The following is a 15,545-nucleotide window of genomic DNA, read 5'->3' as shown; positions in this document are numbered from 1 at the left end:
ACATTCTAGCTAATCTTACTGGCGTCAGGTACCATCTATACACCATCTTCATTGAGTTCTCTTTTAGGGAGACACAGGCTGTAAATTTTATGTTTTCGTTCCATATTTTGTACCAATCATCTATTTCTATGTTTTGTCCCAAATCTCTGGCCCATTGAATCATCGTATCTTTCACCCCCTCATCCATCGTATACCATTCTAACAAGATTTTATACATTTTTGAAATCACCTTATGGTTGTTATTCACTATTTCTATTTGAAATTTGGATTCTCTTTCTCTATACCCTTTTTCTTTTTCATCCCTCTTAAACATTTCGTTTATTTGGAGGTAGTGTAGCCAATCATAAACCTGCCCTTTTATTTCCTCGTATGGTTTTATCCTCCATTTTCCCCCTTCCTTCCTCACCAATTCTCCATAAGTCGCCCAGTTGTCTCTCATATTAACTTTTTTAACTGCCAACACCTCTAGTGGGGACAGCCAATGTGGGACTCCGACTTCCAGAATGTTTTTATATCTATCCCATACCTCCAGCAAGGCTCTCCGAAAGATATGGTTTTCAAATGATTTATAACCCTTTTTCTTCTCCTTCCATAAATGGGCGTGCCATCCAGCTCTATTATCGAATCCTTCCAGATCTAACAGCTTTGTGTTTTTCAGGTTGATCCATTCTTTCAGCCAACATAAGCATGCTGACTCATAATATATCTTTAAGTCGGGCAGGGCAAAACCCCCCCTTTCCTTTGCATCTATCAATAATTTATGTTTAATTCTTGGTTTTTTCCCCTGCCAAACATATCTTGCGATCAACCTCTGCCATTCTTTAAAAATCAACGTTCCTTTTAAGATCGGTAGCATTTGGAATAGGAATAACATTTTGGGCAATACTGACATCTTAATTAGAGAAATTCTGCCCCAAATGGATAATTTTAGTCTATTCCATATTATCAAGTCCTTCTTAATTTTATTCCATGTCGGTGTATAGTTATTCTGGTATAGGTCGATATTTTTTGGGGTCAGCCAAATTCCTAAGTATTTCACTTTTTTGACGATTTCAATTCCTGTTTGTTGCTGCAATTCTTCCGTCGCTGATTTCTCCATATTTTTAACCATGATTTTTGTTTTCTTCCTATTTATTATGAACCCCGCTACCTCTCCAAATTTCTCAATTTCATCCAATATTTCTGTAGTTGACTCCAGCGGATCTTCAGCCGTCAGCACCAAGTCATCTGCGAAGGCTCTTACTTTATGTTGGTCTTTTCCTACCGCCACCCCTTTTATTCTTTCTTTTTTCCTTATTGAGTCTAGTAACACCTCCAGAACCATGATGAATATCAATGGGGACAGTGGACAGCCTTGTCTAGTGCCTTTTGAGATTTTTATTTCTTCTGAAATCACACTATTTACTATCAATCTGGCTCTTTGCTCCGTGTATATCGCCTTTACTCCGTTGAAAAAATCGTTGCCCATATCCCTCTGTTCGATGTTTTTCAGCAGAAAGTCCCATGATACATTATCAAATGCTTTTTCAGCATCCACAAACATTAGCATTGCCTGCTTCTCATTCCTAGCAGACAGATATTCTATAATATTTACAATATTTCTCACATTGTCTCTCATCTGTCTGCCGGGAAGGAAGCCTGCCTGATCTTCATGTATAATTCCTTGTAAAACCTTTTTCAGCCTTTCTGCCAGTATCCCTGCGAAAATTTTATAATCCGTATTCAATAGGGAGATTGGCCTATAATTTCTGACTTGCGTCAGATCTGCATCGTCTTTTGGAATAAATGTTATGAGTGCTTCTCTCCACGTCTCCGGAATCTCTTTCTCCTTCAAAATCATATTCATCACTTCTTTCATTGGTTGTGTCAGAGTTGTCTCTAGTTCTTTATAGTACCTTGCTGTAAAGCCATCTGGTCCCGGGGCTTTTCCATTTTTCAGTTTTTTGATTGCCTCTTTTATCTCTTCCAATCTTATTGGGGTGTTCAGTCTCTCTTGTGCCTCTGTTGGAATCTTCTGTACTTCTTTCTCTTTTAAATATCTTTCTATTTTCCTTGTGTTGTTCTTTTCTTTCCTTCTATACAGTTGTTTGTAGAAATCCAAAAATCCTTTCCTAATCCCCTTAGGGTTGGTTATCTCCTCTCCACCCACCTCTATTTTGTTTATTGTATTTCGCTCTTTTCTTTCCTTAGTCTGCCATGCCAGCCACTTCCCTGCTTTATTTGCAAATTCAAAATTCTTTTGTCTTAATCTTTTAATATTCCATTCAACTTCTTTGTTTATCATCATTTCGAACTCCTTTTGCAACACTTTAATACTTTGTTTGATTCTGGCATTATTTGGCTTTTTTATCAGTTTCTGTTCGTTTTCCATAATTTGTCTTAATAGTTCCTTCTTTTCCTTTTCTCTATTCTTTCTTTTAATCGTATTCTGTTGGATAAAGTACCCCCTCATCACCGCCTTGCCTGCGTCCCAGACCACACTCTTCTTCGTTCCTTTGTCCCAATTATCTTCAAAATATTCTTTCAGTTTCTTCTTCGCCTCTTCAATTACCTTTTGATCATCCAATAAGTAGTCGCTCAATTTCCATCTAAACGATCTTTCTTCCAAACTCTTGATTTCTATTTCCAAAGGACTGTGATCTGAGATTACTCTTGGTTGAATTTCTACCTGGGATATTCTCGGTGCCAGCTCATTTGATATCCAAATTTGGTCAATTCTGGACATAGATTCATTTGGGTCGGAGTAGAATGTGAATTCTTTTCTTAGTGGGTATCTCAGCCTCCAGATGTCTATTAGATTACAGCTCTTTATCATTTCAAAAAAAGACTTAGGTAACTTCCCTTCTTTTGAGCTGTTATTCCTTAGTCTATCCATTTCTAAGGAGACCACCCCGTTCATATCTCCCATCAGAACTATCTTTTGGTCTGCAAATTCTAATAGTTTGTCCTCCAATTTTTTGTAAAATTCGGATTTATTATCATTTGGCGCATAGATCCCGACCACTATTATTTTTTCACCTTGCCAATTGATCTGAATTGCCATCAATCTTCCTTCATCGTCTTTAAATATTTGTTGGGCTTCTATTTTGTTTTTGACGTACATTACCACTCCTCTCTTCTTCTTTTTATCTGAGGATATAAATTCATTGCCTAATCTCTTATTAATCAGGATCCTTCTGTGACCCCTTGCGATGTGGGTCTCTTGTAGACAAATTATGTCTAAGTTTTTCTTCTTTAAAAATTGTTCCACCTTGTTGCGTTTTTTCTTTTCATTCAGGCCATTCACATTCCAGTTCCAGATTTTTAAAGCCATATTATTTTACTTAAATGTATTTAGATGCCTTCCTCCTCTTCTTCCTCCTCTTCCTCTCTCGCCTCTTCTTCCTCCTGTTTCTCGTCTCTCTGGCTGTTTTTCCTCTTTGTCTCTTCTCCTCCTGATGCGCCCTTATCCTCTTCCTCCTCTTCTGCCGTCAGCTCTTTGTATTTCCTTTGAAATTTACTTATCTCTTGCGGATTGGTCAGTCTGTGCCTTTTGGTCTTGTAAAAAAAGGAGATCCCCTCGGGGAACTCCCATTTAAATTCTATATTATTCTTTTTGAGAGTTTGGACTATTGCTTTATAGGGGTCTCTCCGTTTCAATAATCTAATTGGAATGTCCTTGAAAATGATTGTATAGCTACCGTCTATAATTAGCCTTTTTTCTCTATTTTTTTGAAGGACCAAATTTCTCATGTCCCTATCTTTGAAAATTATGAGGCAGTCTCCTGGATATTTCTTCGCTTTGTTTGTTTTAACCCTCATTCTGAAGACGTTCGATATCATATTTGCTACTTCACCTTCCTGGAGTTCCAGCCACCGCGCCAGCTCTACTATTAACTTTTGTCTGATATTCTCATTCTGCGTTTCTGGTATCCCTCTCATCCTCAGATTTGCTTCCCGTTGTCGAAGCTCACTCATAGAGATGGCATCCCACATTTCTTCTTGGGTTTTGTTGGTCTCCTGGAGTCCCATCTTAGTTTTATCTTCTTCTCGCTTTAATTCTCTTATTTCCGTTTTTATCTTTTTCATCCCCTCTTCTAATGCTTGGGTTCTTTTATATACTTCCTTAATTTGCCCTTTGAGTTCTCTTACTGTCTCATCTATTTTCTTATCCATTTTTCCAATTCTTGCGTCTACCTGTTCAATTTTTGATTCTAAGTTCTTTTCACTCTGTCTAATTTCACTGAACATTTTTAATATTTCTGCTCTAAAATCAGATTCTTGTTTGGACCCCTTTCTTTCAGTTGGGGTCCCCCCCTCCCCTACCTTTTTCTGCGTGTATGACATTGTGAAATTTTGGTCTGATTCCGCTGAACCGTTTAAATTAAACCCAGTATACCGTTTTTCCCTTCTTCCCACTTCCCGGAGAACCAACTCCCCCCTCCCCCAACAGAAAACTCAATTTAGAAAAAGAATGAGGAAGTCTATATTCCAGTTCCCACTGTCTCCTTAAGTTTGCAGTCTTTGCGAATTTGGTCCGATTTTAGTCTTCTTACTTCTTGCCACCAATTAGGCTAATCCGTTAAATATGAGGATTCCAACTTCACTTCCAAAATTTGATACCCCAGTTCCCTTTTCTTTCTTTCTGAGTCTTCTTGCCCCCAATTGGGCTAATCCCCCTTTCACTGTCTTCCAATCCTGTTTTATCTTCTTGCCCTCAATTGGGCTAGCTCCTTTTGGCCGCGATTGAAATCACTTTCCAGAGGCTCCGGAAGCCCCTTAAACAGCGCTCTGTTTTTCGCTTCCAACCCAGTTCCGATGAGTCGGGTGGGTAGGAAGAATAAATGAAGTAGTGATATATTACAATAGTATATTGTGTTGCAGCTTCCTCCTCTACCGCAAGGGCGCTGTTAGTCCTGCTAGCCAGGGGGGAGTGAGTGTCTTGAAGGGGCAAAAGAAGAGGAGAGCACCCCAAATCTCAAATCTCCGCTGTGTTCTAATAAGGATTTTCTCTCTGAGAGGGAGATAGGGAGGAACCTTTAGTATATTTTGTTTTGTCCACGTCTCTGCTGGGTAGTAAACCCCCTGTCATGCACTCCCCCTCTTATCCCCTCCTCCTTCTCCTGGTACGTGCTGACCGTGGGGAAAATAATGGCGTCTCTTATTTCTCTTATCTTCTCTCACGCAGTACTTTCAAAAGATCGCACTATCCTTTCTTTCCTTCTACCTTGTCGCAGGCTGGGGAAACAGGAACAAAGTCCGTCCAAAGGTTATATTGTTTCTTTTGGCTCTCCCCTTGCCTTCCTCCCCTGCTACTTAATATCCAGCACTTTAGAAAGTTTTCAGGGAGAGAGAGTTCTGTCCGTTAGCGACTCGTACGTTTTTTTTTTCCGCTTTGCTTAGCGCTCTGCGTCTAATGCGATCTCGGGTGAAAGTTAAGCTCTCTTAAATTCTTCTTTTCCAACTCGAATTTTAGCTTAATCAAACTTGTACAGCCTCCTTCTTTAATTCGAAATTGTCCTTTTATCTGAGAATCTAGCGTTCCTCCTCCAGGCTCGGGGCTTCGCTCCCCAGAGGCAGTTATGGCTTCCCTCAGCCCGCTTCCCCCCCCGCCGTACTCTTCGCTCCAAAACGGAGTTACCTGACGGCCGGGGATCAGCGTTTCGGCTCCACGGGAACCTCTGTATCCGTATCGTCCTGCAGATACTTTTCAGGGGTTCGCTGCGCCCTGCGACACCCCTATTTTCCCCCGGAGAGTTCGGGATCCTCCGCAACGAAGAGATCCCCGCCTGGCTCAGAGTCTCGCTAGACCGGAAGTCCCCTGTTCTTTGCAGTTTCAGTTTGAGATTCTCTCCGTGCCTTAGAGGAGAGATGACGCTTTCTCTGCTCCGGCAGAAGGGAAGATGTTTTTCTGTAACTTACCAGCTTTGAACTGTAAATAAAGTAGTATAGAGCATGTTGGCACATACTTCTCATCATTCCGCTGTGCACTGGACACTGCTTATCCCCAACATTTGGTTCCGGGCCCAGGAAAACGCAGTGTTTTGAGGATGAACTCCAGAAGTCGGGCTCCTGGCAAAGGAACAAAGGAGCAAGAAACGAAGTGCCGGCAAAGTATCGGAACAGCAGCAGAGGGACGGAACGCAAGGTATCTGCTCTGCGCGTCAAAATGATTGATGAAGGTATGTGCTACTGCTCCGGGCAGCCTGCCAGCTTCTAATTAATGGCTTTATGGCTGGACTTTGAACTTTTAATAGCCAGTTTTGCCGTGGCAAAGGCAAATGGCTCAGAGCAACACTTTCCTATGCTGGGGGAAATCGAAAGTAACTTTTACAAATGCTGTTGGAGTACAGCAGCTGCAGATGTGACGCAGCATGAATTTAGCGCAGCATAGAGAAAGCACTTGGGGACTTTCGCTTTTGAACTTGCCTTTGGAATGAGGTTTCAAGCAGCTGCAGATAAGCAAAGAGGCTCAGGCTCACAAGCAGAGGCTGTTTTGAATTTGCCTTTGGATTGAAGCAGCTGTACACAGACGCAGCATGTATAAAGCAGCTTGATCTAAAGCAGCATAGATGACGCAGGAGGCAAATGCCAGGGTCATGATGGCTAGCTGCAGAAGGCTGGATGAGGCAAGTGGGGAATTTGATACCACTGATCAGCCAAATGCTCAACTCACAGTAGCTTGTGATACTGCCATGATTCAGAATGAAGCAGATCGCCGGGGTGCTGACTGCATGGGAAATGGGGAGGCTTCACAGACGTCATCCCATAGTGCAGTGGAACCACCAGATGGCGCCAAAGCTTTGAAGGCAGTGAAATGCTACTCGTGTGGACGTCTAGGCCATATGAAGAGGGAATGCAAATATCCCAGGGCCAAGACAGAGCAGCGCAGCGGAAGCTCATCGCGTGGAAAAGGCCAGAGCAAAGGCAAAGGTCCGGTGTCCAGGACAACGCAGCACAAGGCAATGGTCTCACGCTACGCTCCAAAGGTTGCAGAGGTTGCAGAGCTTGCAGAGGTCCAGAAGACGTCTAGATCTTTCTTCGTTGTTGATTCGGCTGCAACGCATCACATGTGCAACGATAAGAGACTGTTCGTGTCTTTTACACCGCAGGAAGGTGCGATTCACCAGGCGGATGACCACACTATCCCCAGTAAAGGCTATGGAACTGTTGTTCTTCACAGTTTGGACTTATCGATACAGGATGTTCTTTATGTGCCGGATGCGAAACATAATCTGCTCAGCGTTGGACAGCTGGTTGAGAAGAAGATTGACGTTTCCTTTAAGAACAATAGATGCATCATCACTAAGAAAAATGATTATCAATTGTATGCTGAATTTGTTGGTCGTTTGTTTGTTTTGTATTATGATGATGTTGTGCAAGATGACACTTGTTGCATTGAAGGTTCTAACAAAAGTTTGCATGCAGAATGTATTCATGATTTTCACAGGAAATTTGGTCATTTGCATTTTGAGGCAGTATCTAAAATGCCTGCCTTGGTTGAAGGTATGACTATTAAACCCTGCAGGTACCACATGAAGTGCAAGGCATGCGCAGCGAACAAGGTGAAAATGGCTGCGAAAGGTAAGGTGTCTAGTAGGCAAGCTACAGAACCATACCAAATTATTCATGCTGATTTGGTTGGACCACTAGCGCCCTCTTTGGGTGGGAATAGGTACTTCATGGTTCTCGATGCATTTTCCAGGTATATTTATGTGTACAATCTCAAGCAGAAATCAGAGGCTTTTCCTAGGTTCAAGGAATTCTGTGCTTGGTTGGGAAATGTGCATGGTAAGAAGATAAAAATTCTTTTCACTGACCGGGGGGGAGAATTCACTTCTCAGCAGTTTGAAGCTTTTCTGGCTGAGGAAGGAATTCAACACGATTTGTCTAGTCCTCGCTCGCCATGGCAGAATGGACTTGCGGAACGAGCAAATCAGACATTGCTTCAAGGGTTAAAAACCTTGCTGCATGATGCAAATCTTCCAGAGAGTTATTGGGCCGAAGCTCTCTCATGTTTCACATACAGTTATAATCGCAGGTTATCTTCAGCGATTGGTTGTACCCCCTATGAGAAGATGTTTGGCAAGAAGCCATACATCAAACACATGAAAATTTTTGGTTCGGACATGTGGGTTCACTCACCACAAAACTCCAAGTTAGACAAGCGTGGATTGCATGGTATCTTTCTAGGTTATCAGAAAGGGTCTTACAGAATAATGATGACTGACTCAAAGGAAATTAAGCTCACAAGAAGTGTTGAGTACAATGCCAAGTGGGGGGAGAATGTGGGAATTTTCCAATGTTATCCTGATGACAGTGATGAGACTGAGGATAGTCAAAAGCAACCGCAACAACCCACACCCACTGATGAAGGTTCTGATTCTGAGTCTGAAACTGAATCGGATGATTCAGAGGATTTCAAGAGTGCGAAAGCCTCTATGCGACCCTCTGAAAGCTCTGATCAAGAATTGGAGGAACCATTGTTCACAATAGGTCGTTTTTCTCCTAAGAAGGAAGAGGAGAATGTTGAAGACTTAAGGCTAATTCGTAGGTCACAGAGAGCCACAAAAGGCAGACCTCCAAAGAGATTTGCTGATGAGTTTGCTAAGATAGCAGTAACAGCTGTTAAAAGCTCCAAGAAGGTATTTGAACCTTCAAGTTTCCAAGAAATCCAGGATTTGGATTCAAAGGAAGCTGAGCCATGGTTAAATGCCATGAAGGCTGAGCTTGATTCCTTGGAAAGGAACAAAACATGGGACCTTGTTCCAGTAGTTCCAGGAATGAAACTGCTTGGAAGCAAATGGGTCTTCAAAGCGAAGACTGATCAAAATGGCAAGATAGTCAGACACAAAGCCAGATTGGTAGCCAGAGGATTTGCTCAGGTACCAGGTGAAGACTATCACGAGACCTACTCACCTACAGTGAGGTATGAGAGCATTAGGCTTATGCTCAAGCTAGCTGCTGAGGAGAATCTACACATTAGTCACCATGATGTGAATACAGCTTTTCTGTACGGATCTCTAAATGAATCACTTTATATGCTTCCACCTGATGGCGTACAGGTAAAACAGGGATTTGTTTGTGCTCTGAAAAAGTCCCTTTATGGTCTCAAACAAAGTGCACGGTGTTGGCACACAAAACTCACTGAAGTATTGTTTTCTCTAGGTTTTAAGCAAGGAAAATCTGATCCATGTGTATTTGTCAAAGAGGAGGGGCAAAAGAAACTGTATTGTTTGTTTTATGTTGATGATCTTTTATTCTTTTGGAAAGATGTCACAATGTACAATAACGCCCTAGCTCAACTGAAAGAGCACTTTGACATGAAAGATCTTGGTGAGGTAAACAACTACCTATCTCTGGAAATAGAGAGAGATCAAGATGGTAACATTCTAGTACACCAGTCACGGAAAATTGCTGATGTGTTAAGCAAACTAAACCTGATGGATGCTAACCCTGTAGACACACCGATGATAACAGGTTATCAGGTAGATGACACTGAAGAAGCATTTTCTGACACTACACTGTACAGAAGTGTGCTAGGCAAGCTAAGCTTCATTGCCAGATGTTCAAGACCAGACATTGCTGTTAGCTGTAATTTGCTAAGCAGACAAGTCAACAATCCTACTGTTAAGGATTGGAAAGCTCTGAAACGCATAGCGCGGTACTTGAAAGGCACTATGCATTACAGACTGAGATTTAACAATCAGAAGTCTGGTGGTCTTGAGATATTTGCAGATGCAAGTTTTGAAAGTGACACTACAGACAGGAAAAGTACGTCTGGAGTTTGCTATAAGTACAATCAGGGTCTATTTGATTGGTCATGCAAGAAGCAAACAACAGTTAGCTTAAGTACTTGTGAAGCTGAACTGAATGCACTGTCTTATTCACTTAAAGATTGTGAATGGTTGTTACAATTGTGCAAAGACATGAAAATTCCTGTCAAATGTCCAATCCAGGTTTACCAGGACAACAAAGCATGTTTGGCTTTGCTGAATTCTGAAGGTTGTAAGCAAAGCACGAAGCACTTGCAATTGAAGTTGCAACATGCTAGGGAACGTATTCAGAAGGGACTCGTAACGGTGTCCTATATGCCAGGTAATGAAATTCCTGCTGATGTATTGTCCAAGATTGTATCAAGGGATCAACACTGTACCTATGTGCAGAAGTTGGGTTTGTACTGATATTGTACGAACACGCTGCCCAGAGATGTTCACAGAAAGGGGGAGGATGTTGGTTTCTGCTTTCTTCTCTGTGCAGCGAAGTGCTTGTCACGAGACAGGTTGTTTACATTCCACAGTAATTGCACTGTTGGGTTTCTCACGGGAACGGAGACTGGATGTGACGTACACTGGTTTCCTGTTTTTCACTGTTCTTTGCAGTTTCAGTTTGAGATTCTCTCCGTGCCTTAGAGGAGAGATGACGCTTTCTCTGCTCCGGCAGAAGGGAAGATGTTTTTCTGTAACTTACCAGCTTTGAACTGTAAATAAAGTAGTATAGAGCATGTTGGCACATACTTCTCATCATTCCGCTGTGCACTGGACACTGCTTATCCCCAACAAAGGGAGCCGGCGTTTGTCCATAGACAGGTTTCTGGGTCATGTGGCCAGCATGACTAAACCGCTTCTGGCGCAACAGACACTGTGACGGAAACCAGAGCACTTGGAAACACCATTTACCTTCCCGCCACAATGGTACATATTTACTTGCACTGGCCTGCTTTTGAACTGCTAGGTTGGCAGGAGCTGGGACAGAGCAACGGGAGCGCACCCCCTCATGGGGATTCAAACCGCCAACCTTCTGATCGGCAAGCCCTAGGCTCTGTGGTTCAGACCACAGCGCCACCTTTTATATTGCTAGACAGAGTGGTGTGGTGAGCTATTACTGTACTGTTAGCTTTAGGAACACCCTCTATCAAGGACTGAGGTTCTGTTTGCCCAATGATAGTAATGTTTTACATCTATATATGTAAAAGTAATATAATAGATTTCCTTAACTAAGGATGTCTGTCATTTCACCAAAAACACAGCAACCACACCCTTAATCTTCACAAGTAGAAAAACAAGCTTCCCCCCCCCCCCACGAGGTACCCCTTACGTTGCAAGGCTATACAACTTGAAAAATCACAACTGCAAAAATTATCTCTTACAATCCAATACTTGGATACACAGTACTGGAGATGAAGATGCTGCACTTCCTGCTTATAAATAGCATTATATGCAGGGGTCCATCAATACGTTAGACAATGGCATCCATAAGTTTAACATGGGCAGTCAGTGGTGAAAGCCTCTAAAAGGTGCCACTGTAGAAGGAAGGTTCTTTAAAAGATGGTGGCAGCATGGGGAAGCAGAGAGTTCCTCTTTCAAAATGGGTCAAGATGCAGCATCAGTAGAATGGATTTGGGTTTGTTACAAACATATGTGCCCACATCTCTCCACAACTCCTCCCTCTAAACCCAACCCGCCCCCCATTAGTGGGCACTGCATGAACGTAGTCTTTTGAACAGGAAACCGGAAACCTGACCCTTATTAACTACCGGTAACAATAGCTGACAGTCAAGCTGATCCAAAATTTGTGGCCCGCCAGCAGCAAGCATAAATACGATGTTAATTTACAGCATCAGATAAAGGCAGGTGATGATTATGGAACACTCAACCTTTGTGACAGATGCCGCAGAATCAAGTTGCAAAGTTGGTACTGCTGAATATAGTGGCCTGGTCAAACCTCAGAATTTGGTGTTGGGTGGGAGTGGAGCTAATGATGGTTTCTGGTGGTTAGGGGATTAGGGTTCTAGGACATGCTGGGGGATTGGGCTGCCGTATTTTCAGCGGGACTCCAAATAAATAAATAAATGAAAAAATCAGTTATTCCTTAATAACCAAAACCACTTCTATAACCCCGTCGCTAAGCTCATGTGTGACTGTGCATTTTAGTGTATCTGAATTATCAGTGTTGAGAAAGGTACAAGTTGAATAAGAACAGCTATTTTTAAGTTCAGAAGCATTTATTGCTTATAACGGAATCCTGCTTTTCAAATACCAGCTTTTTAATAATAATAGCTTAAGGCCAGCACCCTGCTGTGCTAACAGCGGTAGGCTTTTATCCAAAAGTTTCTTGCACAAGCAGAAAGATGCTTCAACTCAGGCAAGGCAGGCGCTTGACTTCCAGTTAAGCTTCTCTTAGTGGGCAGCAGTTTATATCCCTGCCCCTCCACCTCATGACACCCCCTGCCCCACCCCACATGCTTCACCAAAGGGAGTTATAGTTTATTTCCTGCCCGCTCGCAGGGCGGGTTACAACAGTTAACCTACAATGTTTAAAAGTGGTTTAAAAACAACTTGCAATCACAGAAGTAAGGTTGGTTCCAAGAATTATACATCTCAGGTGTCAAAAGCCTGGGGCAAAGAAGTGTTGTGGTTCGAGGACCCGACCCCCGCAACAAGAAATAAATACACAAGGACACGATATATAAGGTCAATGGGCAAGAAAAGGCCACAACTTTATTGATTACAGCAGTGAAAAGGTATTGGCTTAGGCATTGGATGTCTAAAACAAGGAGGGTTTATTCACCAGTAGGCGGAGCCTGTTGATGCTAATCCAACTTTCAACGGGATGGCGGAGAATGAGGCCAAGGAGGGGCTGGCGCCGCAGCATTTAGGATGCTGTAAACAACCCCTCAGAGGCACCTGGTTGGGTGCCTCCGATGGGGGCGGGCGCCAGCCAGGTGAGTGGGGGAGACGGAGCTCGGGCTCCCGCCCACAACCACTCCCCTCTCTTGCAGGGAGGAGAGTCTTTGTAGTAGCTGCTGAATGGCATGGACTGTTGTGCCATTTTAGATGACTTTTAGAAGACACCTGAAGGCAGCCCTGTTTAGGGAAGTTTTTAATGTTTCATGTTTTATTGTGTTTTTAATAATCTGTTGGGAGCCGCCCAGAGTGGCTGGGGAGACCTGGCCAGATGGGCGGGGTATAAGTAATAACTTATTATTATATTTATTTATTGTGCAAAGGTTGCTCAGGTGGAAGGGCAGCAACCCTGCAAATTGGACAGAGTCAGCCTCCCTCAGCCTGCCCCATTCAGCACCGTTCCCTGACCATTGGCGGGGAATTGTGTAGGGCGTTGTGTAGGTCATGGTGGGAAGAAAACCCATCTTCCTCCAGCCATGTTATAGCAGCTTAAGTTGGGATCCAACTCATTCTGGAGTCCAGAACTGGGTTTAGTTTTTCTCAGGATCTCAACCATCTCCAGTGCCAAGTCTAAATGCCATTCTGGTTAAATGCTGCCAGAAATAATTAGTGATTTCAGTTCAGTTCAGCTTCTCTTAAACATCCAAGGAAAATCATTCACAGGTTTCCAAAATTTTCTCCATTGCTGAGCAATTCTTTTACAGCTCGAAAGCATTTCTAATGTTTTAAACCAAACCTGAGAGCAATTATGCTCTATCATCCTGGTGGCTATCTCTTTTAAAAAAACATTGCAGAAGTGTGAAGTTGGAAGGGCAGACCTTAACAGAATAGCCCTCATTCACTGGGAAGTAGTGCTGCAAATAGAGGTCTTGAACTGCTAACGTGTGCTGTCCCTGCAGGGTAAGGAAATAACTTGCTAAGACAAACCTAAAGCTAGTAAACCTTGCCAAACGCTACAGAGAAGATAATGCCTTGTCTATTCTGGACTGCAAATTCTTTTGTAGCCTGGATACAGAACTGGCTACGTTTGAGCATGAAAGCAATATCTGTTTTCTTATGTGTTGTTTGTATTTATCAGCTGCCTATTATTCTAGTCCCTTTAGGCAACACACAGCAAAAATCAATACAATAAAATACTGGATCAGATAAAACAAAATCGGCGTATAAAATCTCTCTCTCTCTCTCTCTCTCTCTCTCTCTCTCTCTCTCTCTCTCTCTCTCTCACACACACACACACACACACACACACACACACACACCCCACTATTGAAAGCACGACAGTAATTACATGGAAGTTAAAATAAAATGCCCAAATGCTGCCAAAGTAGAGACTAAACAATTAGTAATATTGATATTAAATTTGTATAAAGATGTTTAAAAGGCTTGGGGTAAACGGAGAAGTTTTCACCTTCTGCTGAAAAATGTCACTATAAGCACCAAGTGGATCTCTCTGGGGATAATTTTCACAACCAGGGGGCCACCCCTGAAAAGACCCTCTGTGTTTGGCATCCTCAATATTACAGATGAAGAAGGCACTACAAAGTATCTTGATAAAGATGAGTTTGTAGTCACCATATTTCACCTAAAAGGGTTAGTTGAAATGTGGCTACTATATTGTAGCATCAGGAAGCTGGTGGTTTGAATTCCCTAGCACATTTTGATACTGTTGAATAGGGCATAGTTATGATACATAGTTGAATAGGGCTCTCCCACACCATGCTAGTATGTCATCTGTGACAAATGACATAAGACCAACTTTCCTCCTCCTCCTCTTCTACTATCATGTGTGTATGTGTGAATGTGTACGTACCGCCGTACAACGTGTAATATTCCTTCATGCAGTTCTTAAGCTAGACTCTAGTCTAGAAAACTTTATGCCACAAAGCTTATTGATGCTATGGACTTACTTGCTACGTAGAAACATAAGAAGCTCTCTCAAGGACCGTCTCTCCCATATGAACTGATCCAGACTCTGTAATCATCATCTGAGGCCCTTCTTTGTGCGCCTCCTCAGCAAGAGGTCAAAGGGCAGCAACACTAAAACAGGCCTTTTTTGTTGTGGCCCCCGCTTGTGTGATGCTTTCCCCAGGGAGACTCACCAGGTGCCTTCATTACATATTTTAGGCACCAGGCAAGAGCATTCTTCTTCTCGTAGGCCTTTGGCTAATTAAACAGCCTTTGGCCTTTTAAAGTGGGGCGCAGGTGGCGCTCTTAAACCACAGAGCCTAGGACTTGCCGATCAGAAGGTTGGCAGTTCGAATCCCCACGATGGGGTAAGCTCCCGTTGCTCAGTCCCTGCTCCTGCCAACCTAGCAGTTCGAAAGCACATCAAAGTGCAGTTAGATAAATAGGTACCGCTCCAGCGGGAAGGTAAATGGCATTTCCATGCGCTGCTCTGGTTCGCCAGAAGCAGCTTAGTCATGCTCGCCACATGAGCTGTAAGCCAGCTCCCTCGGCCAGTAAAGCGAGATGAGCGCCGCAACCCCAGAGTTGTTCGCTACTGGACCTAACGGTCAGGGGTCCCTTTACCTTTACCTATGGCCTTTTAAATTGTGTGTGGGGTGGTGGTATTGTTTTTGTTTGTTACTATGTTATATATTTTTGGTTTGTATACTGTAAACTGCCCTGTGATCCTCGGATGAAGGGCGTATAGAAATCTAATAAATGAATAAACATACTGCATCAGCTCTTTTGGTCCATCTGGCTTAGTATTGTCTACAGTGCTTCACAGCAGCTCTCCAGGGTTACATACAGAGGTCTCTCCCAGCCTTACCTGGAGATACCAGGGATTGAACCTGTGTCTCTCTGCTTGCAAGGGATATGCTCTACCACTGAGCCATGGCCCTTCTCCAGCAGACTAATATGGCAGTTACCCTGCGA

The 15,545-nt window shown here is 42.9% G+C and overlaps 1 protein-coding gene across 2 annotated transcripts in view; it reads left to right on the top strand.

The window, feature by feature from the left end:
* The window catches only part of NUBPL (NUBP iron-sulfur cluster assembly factor, mitochondrial), a 70,565-nt gene that overhangs the window by 14,133 nt on the left and 40,887 nt on the right, over positions 1 to 15,545 (top strand). The window lies entirely within an intron of this gene.

Source organism: Podarcis melisellensis (genome assembly GCF_964234715.1).
Source record: "Podarcis melisellensis genome assembly, chromosome: 1".
Classification (NCBI taxonomy): Eukaryota; Metazoa; Chordata; class Lepidosauria; order Squamata; family Lacertidae; genus Podarcis; species Podarcis melisellensis.
The sequence above is the reverse complement of the archived record's forward strand: the minus strand, read 5'-3'. Positions and strand labels throughout refer to the sequence as shown.